At 40.5% G+C, this 17,768-nt stretch overlaps 2 non-coding genes across 2 annotated transcripts; both read left to right on the top strand.

Moving 5' to 3' along the window:
- Positions 1-7,985: 7,985 nt before the first annotated feature.
- Positions 7,986-8,093, top strand: LOC148555680 (small nucleolar RNA R71). The gene has a single exon (XR_015886718.1). It is a non-coding gene; the product is annotated as a small nucleolar RNA R71 (small nucleolar RNA).
- A 9,509-nt stretch (positions 8,094-17,602) lies between these two features.
- On the top strand, positions 17,603-17,709 carry LOC148555679 (small nucleolar RNA R71). The gene has a single exon (XR_015888260.1). It is a non-coding gene; the product is annotated as a small nucleolar RNA R71 (small nucleolar RNA).
- Positions 17,710-17,768: the final 59 nt, after the last annotated feature.

Below are 17,768 nucleotides of genomic sequence, written 5' to 3'. Positions count from 1 at the left end.
AAGTCAAGGACTCGACCTCAAAAAGAAGATCAAGCTCAAGCAGGGGCACTGTTCATACCCTAGGTCGAGCTGTCTGATCTGGGATGATTCAAGATAAAGCAACCAAACTCTTCAGGTCAGACTATCCGACCTCTCCTCAAAGAGCTCGGCCAAATCGACAGGAGAGCCCAGTTAAGGGCCCAAATAGAGGAGCACGACCCGAATCCTAAGGCGGCTTATGCCTATAGAGATGAAGGCGGTTCCGCTGAAAGATACGCTGACCTCAACTCAAAGATAAAGATAAGATAAGATAACTAACTTATCTTATCCAAAAGGTCACATCTCACCGTTATAAATACACTGGAGCACCCAGGTATAACTCATACTCTGATTCTACATAAAACCTGTTTAATACCCATGCTAACTTAAGCATCGGAGTCTCTTGCAGGTACCCCCCACCATCCGGTGACCAAGGAGCAGCAATGCAGCCAGTCCAACAAGTCGAACGCGGCGGCTCCGGCCACCATCAACAAGTCGGACACAACAGCTCCGACCAGCACAGAAGATCTCGTCCGAGATCGACCTCCCGTTTCAGGTAACCCTCGGAACAAATATATTTTTGAAAAGATTTATAATTTTTTTTTTCGAAAATAAAGGAAAAATTTTTGAAACATTTTTGAAAATATTTTTTTTTTTTGAAAACAAAATAAGAAGAAAATTACCTAATCTGAGCAACACGATGAACCGTTAGTTGTCCAAACTCGAACAATCCCCGGCAACGGCGCCAAAAACTTGGTGCATGAAATTGTGATCTCAGGCAACGGCGCCAAAAACTCTGTACGCCGTCTTAATAAATCGTTTTTCATTCACAACTTCGATACAACTAACCAGCAAGTGCACTGGGTCGTCCAAGTAATAATTGGTGATAATTTCAGATAAAGGTATAGAGATGCTTTCGTCCCCCTGAACTTCTGCTTTCCTGCTGTTTTCATCCAATCAGTCCTACTCCTTTCTATGGCTGGCTTTATGTAAGGACATCACCATTGTCAATGGCTACTTTTCATCCTCTCTGGAAAATGGTTCGATGCGCTGTCACTGCATGGCTAATCATCTGGAGGCATCACCGTGGTCAATGGCTGCATCCTATCCTCTTGTGAAAATGGTCCAAATGCTCTGTCACAGCACGGCTAATCATCTGAGGTTTTCGATCATACTGGAATAGGATTCACCCTCCTTTTGCGTCTGTCACTACGCCCAGCACTCGCGAGTTTGAAGTTTGTCACAGTCATTCAATTCCAGAATCCTACTCGGAATACCACAGACAAGGTTTAGACTTTCCGGATTCTCATGAATGCCGCCATCAATCTAGCTTATACCACGAAGATTCTGATTAAGAGATCCAAGAGATAATCATTCAATCGAAGGTAGAACGGAAGTGGTTGTCAGGCACGCGTTCATAGGGAATGATGATGATTGTCACATTTATCACATTCATGTTGAAGCGCGAATGAATATCTTAGAAGCGGAATAATTTGAATTGAATAGAGAAACAGTAGTACTTTGCATTAATTCATGAGGAACAGCAGAGCTCCACACCTTAATCTATGGAGTGTAGAAATTCTACCGTTGAAAAATACATAAGTGAAAGGTTCAGGCATGACCGAATGGCCAGCCCCCATGATCTAAGAACCAGACGTCCCTAGATAGCTAAATACAATAGTAAACAGTCCTATTTATACTAAACTAGTTACTAGGGTTTACAGAATTAAGTTTAAATGCATAAATCCACTTCCGGGGCCCACTTGGTGTGTGCTTGGGCTGAGCTTTAGCTTTCCATGTGCAGAGGTTTCTTTTGGAGTTGAACGCCAAGTTGTAACGTGTTTTTGGCGTTCAACTCTGGTTCGTGACGTGTTTCTGGCGTTTAACTCCAGACAGCAGCGTAGAACTGGCGTTCAACGCCCTTTTGCGTCATCTAAACTCAGTCAAAGTATAGACTATTATATATTGCTGGAAAGCTCTGGATGTCTACTTTCCAACGCAATTAGAAGCGCGCCATTTTGAGTTCTGTAGCTCTAGAAAATCCACTTTGAGTTCAGGGAGGTCAGAATCCAACAGCATCAACAGTCCTTCTTCAACCTCTGAATCTGATTTTTGCTCAAGTCCCTCAATTTTAGCCAGAAAATACCTGAAATCACAGAAAAAACACACAAACTCATAGTAAAGTCCAGAAATGTGAATTTAACATAAAAACTAATAAAAATATCCCTAAAAGTAACTAGATTCTACTAAAAACATACTAAAAACAATGCCAAAAAGCGTATAAATTATCCGCTCATCAGTGAGAATGATGATGAGTGTCATAGATCATCACATTCATCAAGTTGAAGAACGAATGAATATCTTGGAGAAGAAATAGACTTGAGTTGAATAGAAAAACAATAATACTTGTATTAATTCATGAAGAACAGCAGAGCTCCACACCTTAATCTATGGTGTGTAGAAACTCCACCGTTGAAAATACATAAGAACAAATAGTGTAAGCATGGCCGAATGGCCAGCCTCAAAGGTCTAAGGACTAAACGTCCCAAGATGAAAAATACAATAGCAAAAGGTCTTATTTATAAAAAACTAGTAGCCTAGGGTTACAGAAATCAGTAATTAATGCAGAAATCTTCTTCCGGGCCCACTTGGTGTGTGCTTGGGCTGAGCATTGAACCTTCCATGTGTAGAGACTTTTCTTGGAGTTAAACACCAGCTTTTGTGCCAGTTTGGGCGTTTAACTCCAGCTTTTGTGCCAGTTTTGGAGTTAAACGCCAGAATTCTTGAGCTGACTTGGAACGCCTGTTTGGGCCATCAAATCTCGGACAAAGTATGGACTATTATATATTGCTGGAAAGCCCAGAATGTCTACTTTCCAACGCAATTGAGAGTGCACCAATTGGGCGTCTATAGCTCCAGAAAATCCACTTTGAGTGCAGGGAGGTCAGAATCCAATAGCATCTGCAGTCCTTTTTCAGCCTCTGAATCAGATTTTTGCTCAGGTCCCTCAATTTCAGCCAGAAAATACCTGAAATCACAGAAAAACACACAAACTCATAGTAAAGTCTAGAAATGTGATTTTTATTTAAAAACTAATAAAAATATAATAAAAACTAACTAAAATATACTAAAAACATACTAAAAACAATGCCAAAAAGCATATAAATTATCCGCTCATCACAACACCAAACTTAAATTCTTGCTTGTCCCCAAGCAACTGAAAATCAAATAGGATAGAAAGAAGAGAATATACAATGAATTCCAAAAACATCTATGAAGATCATTATTAATTAGATGAGCGGGACTTTTAGCTTTTTGCCTCTGAACAGTTTTGGCATCTCACTTTATCCTTTGAAGTTCAGAATGATTGGCTTCTATAGGAACTCAGAATCCAGATAGTGTTACTGACTCTCCTAGTTAAGTATGTTGATTCTTGAACACAGCTACTTTATGAGTCTTGGCCGTGGCCCTAAGCACTTTGTTTTCCAGTATTACCACCGGATACATAAATACCACAGACACATAACTGGGTGAACCTTTTCAGATTGTGACTCAGCTTTGCTAGAATCCCCAATTAGAGGTGTCCAGGGTTCTTAAGCACACTCTTATTTTTGCTTTGGACCTCGACTTTAACCGCTCAGTCTCAAGTTTTCACTTGACACCTTCACGCCACAAGCACATGGTTAGGGACAGCTTGGTTTAGCCGCTTAGGCCAGGATTTTATTCCTGTGGGCCCTCCTATCCACTGATGCTCAAAGCCTTGGATCCTTTTTTATCACCCTTGACTTTTGGTTTAAAGGGGTATTGGCTTTTTCTGCTTGCTTTTCTTTTTCTTTTTTTTCTTCTTTTTTTTTCGCATATATCCTTTTTATTTTTTTGCAAGCTTTTTCAGTGCTTTTTCTTGCTTCAAGAATCAATTTTATGATTTTTCAGATCATCAGATAACATATCTCCTTTTCCTTTCATTCTTTCAAGAGCCAACAATTTTAACATTCATAAACAATCAAATTAAAAAATATGCACTATTCAAGCATTCATTCATGTACTTCTTTTTCTTTTTCAATTGAAAACATTTTTCATTTAAGAAAGGTGATGGATTCATTTTTATAGCTTTAAGGCATAGACACTTAGACACTAATGATCATGTAATAAAGACACAAACATAAATAAACATAAAGCACAATTTTTGAAAAATAGAAAATAAAGAACAAGGAAATTAAAGAACGGGTCCACCTTAGTGATGGCGGCTTGTTCTTCCTCTTGAAGATCTTATGGAGTGCTTGAGCTCCTCAATGTCTCTTCCTTGCCTTTGTTGCTCCTCTCTCATGGTTCTTTGATCTTCTCTAATTTCATGGAGGAGGATGGAATGCTCTTGGTGCTCCACCCTTAGTTGTCCCATGTTGGAACTTAATTCTCCTAGGGAGGTGTTAATTTGCTCCCAATAGTTTTGTGGAGGAAGATGCATCCTTTGAGGTATCTCAGGGATTTCATGATGAGGAATTTCCTCATGCTCTTGATGAGGTTCTCTTGTTTTCTCCATCCTTTTCTTAGTGATGGGTTTGTCCTCATCAGTGAGAATGTCTCCCTCTGTGTCAATTCCAACCGAATTGCAAAGGTGACAAATAAGATGAGGGAATGCTAACCTTGCCAAAGGAGAGGACTTGTCCACCACCTTGTAGAGTTCTTGGGATATAACCTCATGAACTTCCACTTCCTCTCCAATCATAATGCTATGTATCATGATAGCCCGGTCTATAGTAGCTTCAGATTGGTTGCTAGTAGAAATGATTGAGTGTTGGATGAACTCCAACCATCCCCTAGCCATGGGCTTGAGGTCATGCCTTCTTAGTTGAACTTGCTTCCCTCTTGAATCTCTCTTCCATTGAGCGCCCTCTTCACAAATGTCCATGAGGACTTGGTCCAACCTTTGATCAAAGTTGACCCTTCTAGTGTGTGGGTGTGCATCTCCTTGCATCATGGGCAAGTTGAATGCCAACCTCACATTTTCTGGACTAAAATCTAAGTATTTCCCTCGGACCATTGTAAGCCAATTTTTAGGGTCCGGGTTCGCACTTTGATCATGGTTCTTGGTGATCCATGCATTGGCATAGAACTCTTGAACCATTAAGATCCCAACTTGTTGAATGGGGTTGGTGAGAACTTCCCAACCTCTTTTTCAGATCTCATGTCGGATCTCCGGATATTCGCCTTTTTTGAGCTTAAAAGGGACCTCGGGGATCACCTTATTCTTGGCTACAACTTCATAGAAGTGGTCTTGATGCACCCTTGAGAGGAATCTCTCCATCTCCCATGACTCGGAGGTGGAAGCTTTTGCCTTCTCTTTCCTCTTTCTAGAGGTTTCTCCGGCTTTTGATGCCATAAATGGTTATGGAAAAACAAAAAGCTTTAGCTTTTACCATACCAAACGTAGAAGGTTGCTCGTCCTCGAGCAAAAAAAGAAAGAAGAGAGTAGAAGAAAAAGAAATAGAGGAGATGGAGTGGGCTTTGTGTTTTGGCCAAGGGGGAGAAGTGGTGTTTAGGTTGTGTGAAAATGAAAGAGTGAAGATGGGTTTATATAGGAGTGAGAGAGATGTGTATGGTTTGGCTATAGAGGGTGGGTTTGGAAGGGAAAGTGGTTTGAATTTGGATGGTGAGGTAGGTGGGGTTTTATGAAGGATGGATGTGAGTGGTGAAGAGAATAGTAGGATTTGATAGGTGAGGGGTTTTTGGGGAAGAGGAATTGAGGTGATTGGTGAATGGGTGAAGAAGAGAGAGAGTGGTGGGGTAGGTGGGGATCCTGTGGGGTCCACAGATCCTGAGGTGTCAAGGATATCTCATCCCTGCACCAAGTGGCGTGCAAAACTCCCCTTTCTGCCAATCCTGGTGTTAAACGCCAGGCTGCTGCCCATTTCTAGCGTTTAACGCCAACTTCTTGCCCATTCCTGGCATTAAACGCCAGTCTGGTGCCCTTTTCTGGCGTTAAACGCCTAGAATGGTGCCAGATTGGGCGTTTAACGCCCATTCTGCTACCCTTACTGGCGTTTAAACGCCAGTAACTATCTCCTCCAGGGTGTTCTATTTTTCATTCTGTTTTTCCTTCTGTTTTTGATTTTTCAATTGTTTTTGTGACTTCACATGATCATCAACCTACAGAAAACATAAAATAACAATAGAAAATAGAAATTTAACATAGATAAGTAAAAATTGGGTTGCCTCCCAACAAGCGCTTCTTTAATGTCAATAGCTTGACAGTGGGCTCTCATGGAGCCTCACAGATGTTCAGAGCAATGTTGGAACCTCCCAACACCAAACTTAGAGTTTGAATGTGGGGGTTCAACACCAAACTTAGAGTTTGGTTGTGGCTTCCCAACACCAAACTTAGAGTTTGACTGTGGGGGCTCTGTTTGACTCTGTATTGAGAGAAGCTCTTCATGCTTCCTCTCCATGGTTACAGAGGGATATCCTTGAGCTTTAAACACAAGGGAGTCTCCATTCACTTGAATGATCAATTATCCTCTGTCAACATCAATCACAGCTTTTGCTGTGGCTAGGAAGGGTCTGCCAAGGATGATGGATTCATCCATACACTTCCCAGTCTTTAGGACTATGAAATCAGCAGGGATGTAATGGTCTTCAACCTTCACCAAGACATCCTCTACAAGTCCATAAGCCTGTTTCTTTGAATTGTCTGCCATCTCTAGTGAGATTCTTGCAGCTTGTACCTCAATGATCCCTAGTTTCTCCATTACAGAGAGAGGCATAAGGTTTATGCTTGACCCTAGGTCACACAAAGCCTTATCAAAGGTCATGGTGCCTATGGTACAAGGGATTGAGAACTTTCCAGGGTCCTGTCTCTTTTGAGGTAATCTCTGCCTAGTCAAGTCATCCAGTTCTTTGATGAGCAATGGAGGTTCATCCTCCCAAGTCTCATTACCAAATAGCTTGTCATTTAGCTTCATGATTTCTCCAAGGTACTTAGCAACTTGCTCTTTAGTAACATCTTCATCCTCTTCAGAGGAAGAATATTCATCAGAGCTCATGAATGGCAGAAGTAGATTTAATGAAATCTCTACAGTCTCAGTATGAGCCTCAGATTCCCATAGTTCCTCATTAGGGAACTCCATGGAGGTCAGTGGGCGTCCATTGAGGTCTTCCTCAGTGGGAATCACTGCCTCTTCCTCCTCTCCATGTTCGGCCATGTGAGATGTGGTTATGGCCTTACACTCTCTTTTTGGATTCTCTTCTGTATTGCTAGGGAGAGTGCTAGGAGGGAGTTCAGTAATTTTCTTACTCAGCTGACCCAATTGTGCCTCCAAATTTCTAATGGAGGACTTTGTTTTAGTCATGAAACTTTGAGTGGTTTTGATTAGATCAGAGACAATGGTTGTTAAGTCAGATGAGTTTTGCTTAGAATTCTCTGTCTACTGCTCAGAAGATTATGGAAAAGGCTTGCTATTGCTAAACCTGTTTCTTCCACCATTATTGTTGTTAAAACCTTGTTGAGGTCTCTGTTGATCCTTCCATGAGAGATTTGGATGATTTCTCCATGAAGGATTATAGGTGTTTCCATAGGATTCTCCCATGTAATTCACCTCTTCCATTGCTGGGTTCTCAGGATCATAAGCTTCTTCTTCAGAGGAAGCTTCCTTAGTACTACCTGTTGCTGCTTGCATTTCAGACAGACTCTGAGAAATCATATTGACTTGTTGGGTCAATATTTTATTCCGAGCCAATATGGCATTTAGAGTATCAATATGAAGAACTCCTTTCTTCTGAGTTGTCCCATTATTCACAGGATTCCTTTCAGAGGTGTACATGAGTTGGTTATTTGCAACTATTTCAATGAGTTCTTGAGCTTCTGCAAGCGTCTTCTTCAGATGAAGAGATCCTCCAGCAGAGCTATCCAATGACATCTTGGATAGTTCAGACAAACCATCATAGAAGATTCCTATGATGCTCCATTCTGAAAGCATGTCAGAAGGGCACCTTCTGATCAATTGCTTGTATCTCTCCCAAGCTTCATAGAGGGACTCACCATCCTTCTGTCTAAAGGTTTGGACTTCCACTCTAAGCTTACTCAATTTTTGAGGTTGAAAGAACTTTGCCAAGAAGGCATTGACTAGCTTTTCCCAAGAGTTCAGGCTTTCCTTAGGTTGTGAATCCAACCATGCTCTAGCTCTGTCTCTTACAGCAAAAGGAAAGAGCATAAGTCTGTAGACTTCAGGGTCAACCCCATTGGTCTTGACAGTGTCACAGATTTGCAAGAACTCAGCTAAAAACTGGTGAGGATCTTCCAATGGAAGTCCATGAAATTTGTAATTCTGTTGCATTAGAAAAACTAATTGAGGCTTAAGCTCAAAGTTGTTTGCTCTAATGGCAGGAATTGAGATGCTTCTCCCATAGAAGTCGGGAGTAGGTGCAGTAAAGTCACCAAGCACCTTCTTTGCATTGTTGGCATTGTTGTTGTTTTCGGCTGCCATGGTTTCTTCTTCTTTGAAGAGTTCTGTTATGCCCTCTAAAGAGAATTGTTCTTTAGCTTCTCTTAGCTTTCTCTTCAAGGTCCTTTTAGGTTCAGGATCAGCTTCAACAAGAATGCTTTTATCTTTATTCCTGCTCATATGAAAGAGAAAAGAACAAGAAAGTAGGAAATCCTCTATGTCACAGTATAGAGATTCCTTGAGGTGTCAGAGGAGAAGAAGAATAGAAGGAGGAGGTAGAGAGAGGAGAATTCGAACTTATTAAGAGGAATAGAGTTCGAATTGTACCTTGAGGAGGAGTGTTAGTCCCTTAAATAGAAGGATGTGAGAAGAGGGAAGAATTTTCAAAAATTAATTAAAAGATTTTAAAAAAAAATTTGAAAATTTGATTGAGATTTTCGAAAACTAAGATTGGGAAAGAAATAAAGTGATTTTTGAAAAAGATTTTGAAATCAGAAATTAAAAAGATATGATTGAAAATTAATTTTGAAAAAGATGTGATTGAAAAGATATGGTTGAAAAGATATGATTGAAAAATCAATTTAGAAAAAGAAAGTTTTTAAAATTGAAGTTGATTACTTGACTAACAAGAAATTGAAAGATATGATTCTAAAAATTAAAGTTTGATCCTTTCTTAATAGGCAAGTAACAACTTGAAAATTTTGAAGTAAATCTTGAATTGAAGCAAGGATTTTTGAAAATAGTAAAAAATAAATATAAAATGGAAAGAAATTGATTTTGAAAGAGATATGATTGAAAAGATATGATTTGAAAAAGATTTGATTTATGAAAACTTGAAAAAAATGTGAATTAAAAACAAAATCTTTCCTCTAGTGTCATCCTGGCGTTAAACGCCCAGAATGGTGCCCATTCTGGCGTTTAACGCCCAAATCTCTACCTTTTTGGGCGTTAAACGCCCAACCAGGTATCCTGGCTGGCGTTTAAATGCCAGTTTTCCTTCTTCACTGGGCGTTTTGAACGCCCAGCTTTTTCTGTTTGATTCCTCTGCTGAATGTTCTGAATCTTCAATTCTCTGTATTATTGACTTGAAAAGACATAGTTTAAAAATATTTTTTGAATTTTTGATGATGAGAAATAATAAAAATGCAACTAAGATAAAGTAAACAATGCATGCAAGACACGAAACTTAAAAGTTTGTATACTAAGGACTATAACAATGTAAAAATGCATGTAAGAAACAACAAAACATACAAAACAAGAGAATTTGAAGATCAAAGCAATGAAATCATCAAGAACAACTTGAAGATTAATGAAGATACATGCATGTAATTTTCGAAAAATGCAAGAAAAATAGAAACATGCAATTGACACCAAACTTAAAAATTGATACTAGACTCAAACAAGAAACATAAAATTTTTTTGGTTTTATGATTTTAAAATTATTTTTGTATTTTTTTTGAAAATTATATAGAAAAGAAAATAAAGAGAATCAAAACTTTTAATAAGAATTCCAGGAATCATGCAATGTTAGTCTAAAGCTTCAGTCTAAAAAGATTAGACATGTTTGGCCAAGCTTCAGCAGGACATTACATTCAATAGCTAAATTGATGGGAATCAATCAGCTTTTGTGATGGTGGGAACATCACCTTGAAACTCTAGAATTCATTCTTAAAAATTCTGAAGAAAAAGATACCTAATCTAAGCAACAAGATGAACCGTCAGTTGTCCAAACTCGAACAATCTCCGGCAACGGCGGCAAAAACTTGGTGTTGTTGCCGGACCAAACTTGGCATTGTTGTTGCCGGAAACAAATGCGAAATTGTTGTTCGTTCATTCGTTCCTTCCCCGGCAACGGCGCCAAAAACTTGGTGCACGAAATTGTGATCATCAACAATGGCGCCAAAGGACTTGGAGCTCTCAAACGTGAATCACACTTTGTCACAATTCCGCACAATTAACCAGCAAGTGCAATGGGTCGTCCAAGTAATAAACCTTATGTGAGTAAGGGTCGATCCCATGGAGATTGTCGGCTTGAAGCAAGCTATGGTCATCTTGTAAATCTCAGTCAGGCAGATTCAAATGGTGATGGAGGGTTGATAATTAAAAGATGAATAAAACATAAAATAAAGATAGAGATACTTATGTAATTCATTGGTGGATTTCAGATAAGCGTATGAAGATGCTTTGTTCCCTTTGAACCTCTGCTTTCTTATTGCCTTCTTCCAATCATTCATAATCCTTTCCATGGCAAGCTTTATGTTGGGCATCACCGTTGTCAATGGCTACATCCCGTCCTCTCAGTGAAAATGGTCCTGATGCTCTGTCACAACATCGGCTAATCAGCTGTCGGTTCTCGATCATGTCGGAATAGGATCCATTGATCCTTTTGCGTCTGTCACATGCCCCACAATCACGAGTTTGAAGCTCGTCACAGTCATCCCTTCCCAGATCCTACTCAGAATACCACAGACAAAGTTTAGATATTCCGGATCTCAGGAATGGCCGCCAACAATTCTAGCCTATACCACGAAGGTTCCAATCTTAGATTAGAAACCCAAGAGATACGCATTCAAGCCATTGCTAGTAGAATAGAGGTGGTTGTCAGGCACATGTTAATATGTGAGAATGATGATGAGTGTCACGGATCATCACATTCATCAAGTTGAAGAACGAATGAATATCTTGGAGAAGAAATACACTTGAGTTGAATAGAAAAACAATAGTACTTGTATTAATTCATGAAGAACAGCAGAGCTCCACACCTTAATCTATGGTGTGTAGAAATTCCACCATTGAAAATACATAAGAACAAATAGTGTAAGCATGGCCGAATGGCCAGCCTCAAAGGTCTAAGGACTAAACGTCCCAAGATGAAAAATACAATAGCAAAAGGTCCTATTTATAGAAAACTAGTAGCCTAGGGTTACAGAAATCAGTAATTAATGCAGAAATCTTCTTCCGGGCCCACTTGGTGTGTGCTTGGGCTGAGCATTGAACCTTTCATGTGTAGAGACTTTTCTTGGAGTTAAACGCCAGCTTTTGTGCCAGTTTGGGCGTTTAACTCCAGCTTTTGTGCCAGTTTTGGAGTTAAACGCCAGAATTCTTGAGCTGACTTGGAACGCCTATTTGGGCCATCAAATCTCGGGAAAAGTATGGACTATTATATATTGCTGGAAAGCCCAGGATGTCTACTTTCCAACGCAATTGAGAGCGCGCCAATTGGGCTTCTGTAGCTCCAGATAATCCACTTTGAGTACAGGGAGGTCAGAATCCAACATCATCTGCAGTCCTTTTTCAGCCTCTGAATCAGATTTTTGCTCAGGTCCCTCAATTTCAGCCAGAAAATACCTGAAATCACAGAAAAACACACAAACTCATAGTAAAGTCCAGAAAAGTGATTTTTATTTAAAAACTAATAAAAATATAATAAAAACTAACTAAAATATACTAAAAATATACTAAAAACAATGCCAAAAAGCGTATAAATTATCCGCTCATCACTAGTCTCATGGGGTGTGTTTTAAGCATATGATTCAGGACAGATAGTTGTCTTCCCACCTTTGTTGGTGAATCAACTTAGCTAACTTATGACCACATCACACACTAAGGAACTTACTCCACAATATGAACTCCACTCTGGTCTTTGATAACAATCATTCTCTTTTTATTTGATTCAAAAGGAGACAAGCAACACAATAAGCAGGATGGAATTGAAGCAGGTATCGTGGACAGTACACATATGACAAAAGTAATAAAGCAACCATTAAACTCTAATCATCTAAACTAATGAGCAACTATAAATCAAGTTCCTTCTGACTTCCAATTTTTAGCATTTTAAGTTTATGGAATTAAGTAACAATAGAACCTTCGGGTGATGGTTTCTTGCTGTCCCTTTGTTGTCCTCATCCATAGTTTTTGCTCCTTCACTTTCGTGGATGATGGTGCACCATTTCCTCATAAGGTTCCTGCAAAGTCATTGGAAGTTGCTTGTTTCCAAAGCACTTGAGACATAGTTAGCTTGCATGTATGCTTGCAAATTTTCTGAACTTAATTTGGTGTGTGAACACCAAACTTAGTTCTTTGCCTTGTACAACAAATTGCATACTTGCAGAGATCCTCATATGTTGTTATTAACAAAACAACCATTAACTTCAGACTAAACTACTGCCAAGTAGTCCCCTTGAGTGGTTGGAGCTAGCAATTTGTCATTGGAGTGTAGTGTGATTATAACTAATATCTTTGGTAGAACACCAAACTTAAAACTACACTTTCACTCTTAGGTTTTTTCTTGATGTAGAACACCAAACTTAGCTCCTCGCAATACAAGGGAAACAACTTGTGATTTTTATTGAAATGAGAATGAAAAAGAAACTACCTCAGGTTGGGTTGCCTCCCAACAAAGCGCTCTTTTAGCGTCGCTAGCTCGACGATTCCTTCATTACTTGAGATGATACTTCACTTTGGGGTTTTCTCCCATGTTGCCCATATAGTGTTTGAGCCTTTGTCCGTTCACAGTGAAAGTCCTCTCCGATCTTTCATCCATGATTTCTATGTGCCCATATGGTGAGATCTTTGTGACCAAAAAGGGTCCTGACCACCTTGATTTGAGTTTTCCTGGGAACAGTCTCAATTTGGAGTTGTAGAAGAGTACTTGCTGCCCCTTTTCGAAACTCCTGGGTACAAGGTGCAGGTCATGTCTTCTTTTCGCCTTTTCTTTATAAATCTTGGCATTTTCATAGGCTTGCAATCTAAATTCCTCCATTTCTTGCAGCTGCAAGATCCTCTTTGCACCAGCAGAAATGCTGTCAAAATTCAGTATCTTGAGAGCCCAGAGAGCTTTGTGTTCCAGCTCCAGTGGTAAATGACAAGCTTTCCCATACACTAGTTGATATGGGGACATTCCAAGTGGAGTTTTGAATGCTGTTCTGTATGCCCAAAGAGCATCATCCAGCTTCTTCGACCAATCCTTTCTTGATGCACCCACAGACTTTTCCAGGATCCTTTTTAGCTCTCTGTTGGATATCTCAGTTTGCCCACTTGTTTGGGGATGGTAAGGAGTGGCCACCTTATGTTTTACCCCGTATCGTAGGAGAAGAGCTTCTAGTGGTCTGTTACAAAAATGGCTCCCTCCATCACTGATGAGTGCTCGTGGGACTCCAAATCGGCTAAAGATATTCTTCCCGAGGAAGTTCATGACCACCTTGTTATCATTCATTGGAGTTGCAATAGCCTCTACCCACTTGAAAACGTAATTTACTGCTACCAAAATGTACTTGTTTGAATATGAGGTTGGGAATGGTCCCATGAAATCGATTCCCCACACATCAAACAGTTCTAGTTCCAAGATGAAATTTTGTGGCATCTCATTTCTTTTGGGCAAGTTTCCAGATCTTTGGCACTCATTGCAGCTCTTTACTAGTTCTTTAGCATCCTTGAAAAGGGTGGGCCAAAAAAATCCGCTTTGTAACACCTTTGCTGCAGTTCTGTCCCCTCCAAAATGGCCTCCATAGCATGAGACGTGGCAATTCCACAGGACTTCCCGTCCCTCTTCTTCTGAAACACATCTTCTCAGGATTCCATCTGAACATTTCTTGAAGAGATATGGCTCATCCCAGACAAAATATTTTGCATCATTTATGAGCTTTCTTTTTTGATGTTTATTGATCTCTGGAGGTAAGGCCTCAGTTGCCTTGAAGTTGGCAATGTCTGCGAACCATGGTGCTTGGTGAGCTGTCATCAACTGCTCATCAAGGAAGAGCTCATTTACACTAGTATCATGTGTTCTACCTTCATCACGAGGGATTCTGGATAGGTGATCCGCTACTTTGTTCTCTACTCCCTTCTTATCTCTGATTTCAATATTGAATTCCTGTAACAATAAAATCCATCTTATTAGTCTTGGTTTTGATTCTTGCTTGGCAAACAAATATTTAAGTTCTGTGTGATCTGTGAAAACAATCACTTTAGCACCAATGAGGTATGATCTAAACTTGTCAAATGCAAAAACTATTGCTAGCAACTCCTTTTCAGTAGTGGTATAATTTCTTTGAGTTTCATTGAGGACTTTGCTAGCATAGTATATCACATGGACTAAGTTATCTTTCCTCTGCCCTAACACGGCCCCAACTGCAAAGTCAGATGCATCACACATCAATTCAAAGGGTAAGTTCCAATCAGGTGGGGAAATGATAGGGGCAGAGGACAATCTTTTTTTCAAATTCTTGAATGCTTGCATGCATGTTTCATCGAAGATAAATGGTGTATCAGATACAAGGAGATTGCTCAAGGGCTTGGCTATCTTTGAAAAATCTTTAATAAATCTTCTGTAAAAGCCAGCATGCCCTAAAAAGCTCCTAATTGCCTTGACATCACTAGGTGGAGGAAGTTTTTCAATAAGTTTCACTTTAGCTCTGTCCACCTCAATGCCTTGGTTAGAAACCTTATGGCCAAGGACTATTCCTCCTGTCACCATAAAGTGACATTTCTCCCAGTTCAAGACCAGATTGGTCTCTTGGCACCTTTTCAATACCAAGGCTAGGTGATTCAGGCAGCTAGGAAAGGAATCTCTGAATACTGAGAAATCATCCATAAAAACTTCATTGAATTTCTCTATCATATCTGAGAAGATAGAAAGCATGTAGCGTTGGAAAGTTGCTGGTGCATTACATAGCCCAAATGGCGTGCGCCTGTAGGCAAACACTCCATATGGGCAAGTGAATGAGGTTTTCTCTTGGTCTCTGGGATCAACCACTATTTGGTTATATCCTGAATAACCGTCGAGAAAACAATAATATACGTGTCCTGCGAGTCTTTCCAATATCTGATCCATGAATGGGAGGGGGAAATGATCCTTTCGTGTAGCCTCATTGAGTTTTCGGTAGTCTATGCACATTCGCCATCTTGTGACGGTCCTTGTAGGAATTAGTTCGTTCTTCTCATTGTGGACTACAGTGATCCCTCCCTTTTTAGGCATGACATGCACGGGACTGACCCAGGGGCTGTCTGAGATCGGGTAGATTACCCGTCCCTGCCATAACTTCATAACTTCTTTCTGCACCACTTCCTTCATGATTGGGTTCAGCCTCCTTTAGGATTGAATGGATGGTTTGGCATCATCTTCCAACAGTATCTTATGCATGCATATGGCCGAACTGATTCCTTTCAAGTCAGCGAGGGTCCATCCAATGGCATCCTTATGCTTTCGCAACACTTGGAGTAATTCATCCTATTGATCTTGGCTGAGGGATGAGTTTATGATCACTGGGTAGCTTTCATTCTCTCCTAAGTATGCATATTTGAGAGTGGATGGCAGTGTTTTGAGTTCAAGTTTGGGTGCTTCTAACTTTTCATTCTCTTCCTTTGGTGCACCTCGTATATGAATCTCTGCTGTTGCAACCTCTTCACTAGACGTTGATCCCTCTTCTATTAACCCTTCAGGTTCTTCTTCTTCAAAACTCTCCTGCATTGCATCTTCCAGTGAGTCCAACCTCATACATTCTCCCCATTGTTCTGGTGGGTAACTCATGGCCTTGAACACATTGAATGTCATCTTTTCATTATGCAATCTCAAGGTGAGATCACCTTTTTGGACATCAATGACAGCTCCAGCAGTAGCTAAGAACGGTCTTCCCAAGATGATAGAGGCCTTGGCTTCCTCCTGCATGTCCAACACCACAAAGTCTGCTGGGAAAATGAAATCCCCCACCTTCACCAGCAAATCTTCCACTACACCATGAGGGAACTTGAACGATCGGTCTGCCAGTTGTAGGGCCATTTTTGTTGGCTTAGCCTCCTCGATCTTCATTTTCCTCATCATAGCTACTGACATCAGATTTATGCTGGCTCCTAAGTCACATAGAGCTTTCTCCACTGTGATCCCCCCTATAATACAAGGGATCTGGAAGCTCCCAGGATCCTTCAATTTCTGGGGTAGTTTATGCTGAATGATAGTACTATATTCTTCGGTTAGTATCACCGTCTCGTTGCTCTTCCAACTTCTCTTCTTTGTCATCAATTCCTTCAAGAACTTGGCATAGAGCGGCATTTGGTCTATTGCTTCAGCAAAGGGTATATTAATCTATAATTTCTTGAAGATTTCTAAAAATCTGGAGAACTGGCTATCATCCCCCTTCTTCTTCAGTTGTTGAGGATATGGTACTTTCGGAACATATGGCTTCAGCTCTCCTTCCTTTTGACGTGAGTTGGAGGTGGGGATTTGAACTTCATCTTGTTCCTCCTTCTTTCCAACTGAATCTTTCTCTTGGGGTTGCTTGGGAGTCTCCTTCAATTCTTTTCCACTTATGAGGGTTATAGCCTGACACTCCTCCCTTTGGTTTGAGTCTGTATCGCTGCGAGGGTTGTGGCTGGAAATTCTCTTGAATAGGTAGCCAATTTGTGTCTCAAGTTTCTTGATGGCAGCATCTTGATTCTGCATATTGGACTGCACTTCTTCTCGAAATGCCTTACTGTCTTGAATCTCTTTGCATATGCCCTCAAGCAGAGTCTCAATTTTGGAGAGTCTATCTTCAGAAGATGGTGAGTTGAGAGTAGATAGGTGAGTTGGGTCATTTTGGTTTTGTTATGGATGTGGAGAGGTGTTGTTAGGGTGGTGTTGATATGATCTCTGTGTAGAATGTTGGTGAGCTGCATGGTTGTTGGGGTTGTGACGTCTCTGATCTTGGCTTTGATCTTGTTGATTTTCCCACCCAAAGTTTGGGTGATTCCTCCAACCAGGGTTGTACGTTTTGGAGTAAGGATCATGGGTCTGCCTGGGTGAGTTTCCAATGTAGTTGGCTTGTTCTTGCTCCACCTCTGCCTCAGCATTCACTCCCTCTTGGGTTGCTGATGAGGTGGTGATTGCTGCCACTTGGTTCCTCTCCATCTTCTTGGTGAGGTCAGCCAGCTGCTTGATAATAAGCTTGTTTTGGGCCAGCAGTGCACCCACATTGTTTAGCTCCATTACTCCTCTAGTGTTGCCTCTTTCAGAAGCATAGAAGTAGTCATTCTCCGCTACAGTCTCAATGACATCTATGGCTTCTTCAATGGTCTTTTTCTTGTTCAGAGATCCCCTGGATGAATAGTCTACTGCCTTCTTTGATTCATAAGAGAGGCCTTCATAGAAAATGTGTAGTTGCACCCATTCATTGAACATATCTGGTGGACACCTTCTTGTCAGGTCCTTAAACCTCTCCCATGCTTCATATAGAGTCTCACCATCCTGCTGCCTGAATGTTTGCACCTCAGCTCTCAGCCTGTTGATCCGTTGAGGAGGATAGAATCTTGCCAAGAATTTGTTCACCATATCTTCCCAGG

This window comes from Arachis ipaensis, chromosome B6, assembly GCF_059453495.1.
Source record: "Arachis ipaensis isolate K30076 ecotype BB chromosome B6, ASM5945349v1, whole genome shotgun sequence".
Classification (NCBI taxonomy): domain Eukaryota; kingdom Viridiplantae; phylum Streptophyta; class Magnoliopsida; order Fabales; family Fabaceae; genus Arachis; species Arachis ipaensis.
This window is presented reverse-complemented; position numbering and strand designations above follow the sequence as displayed.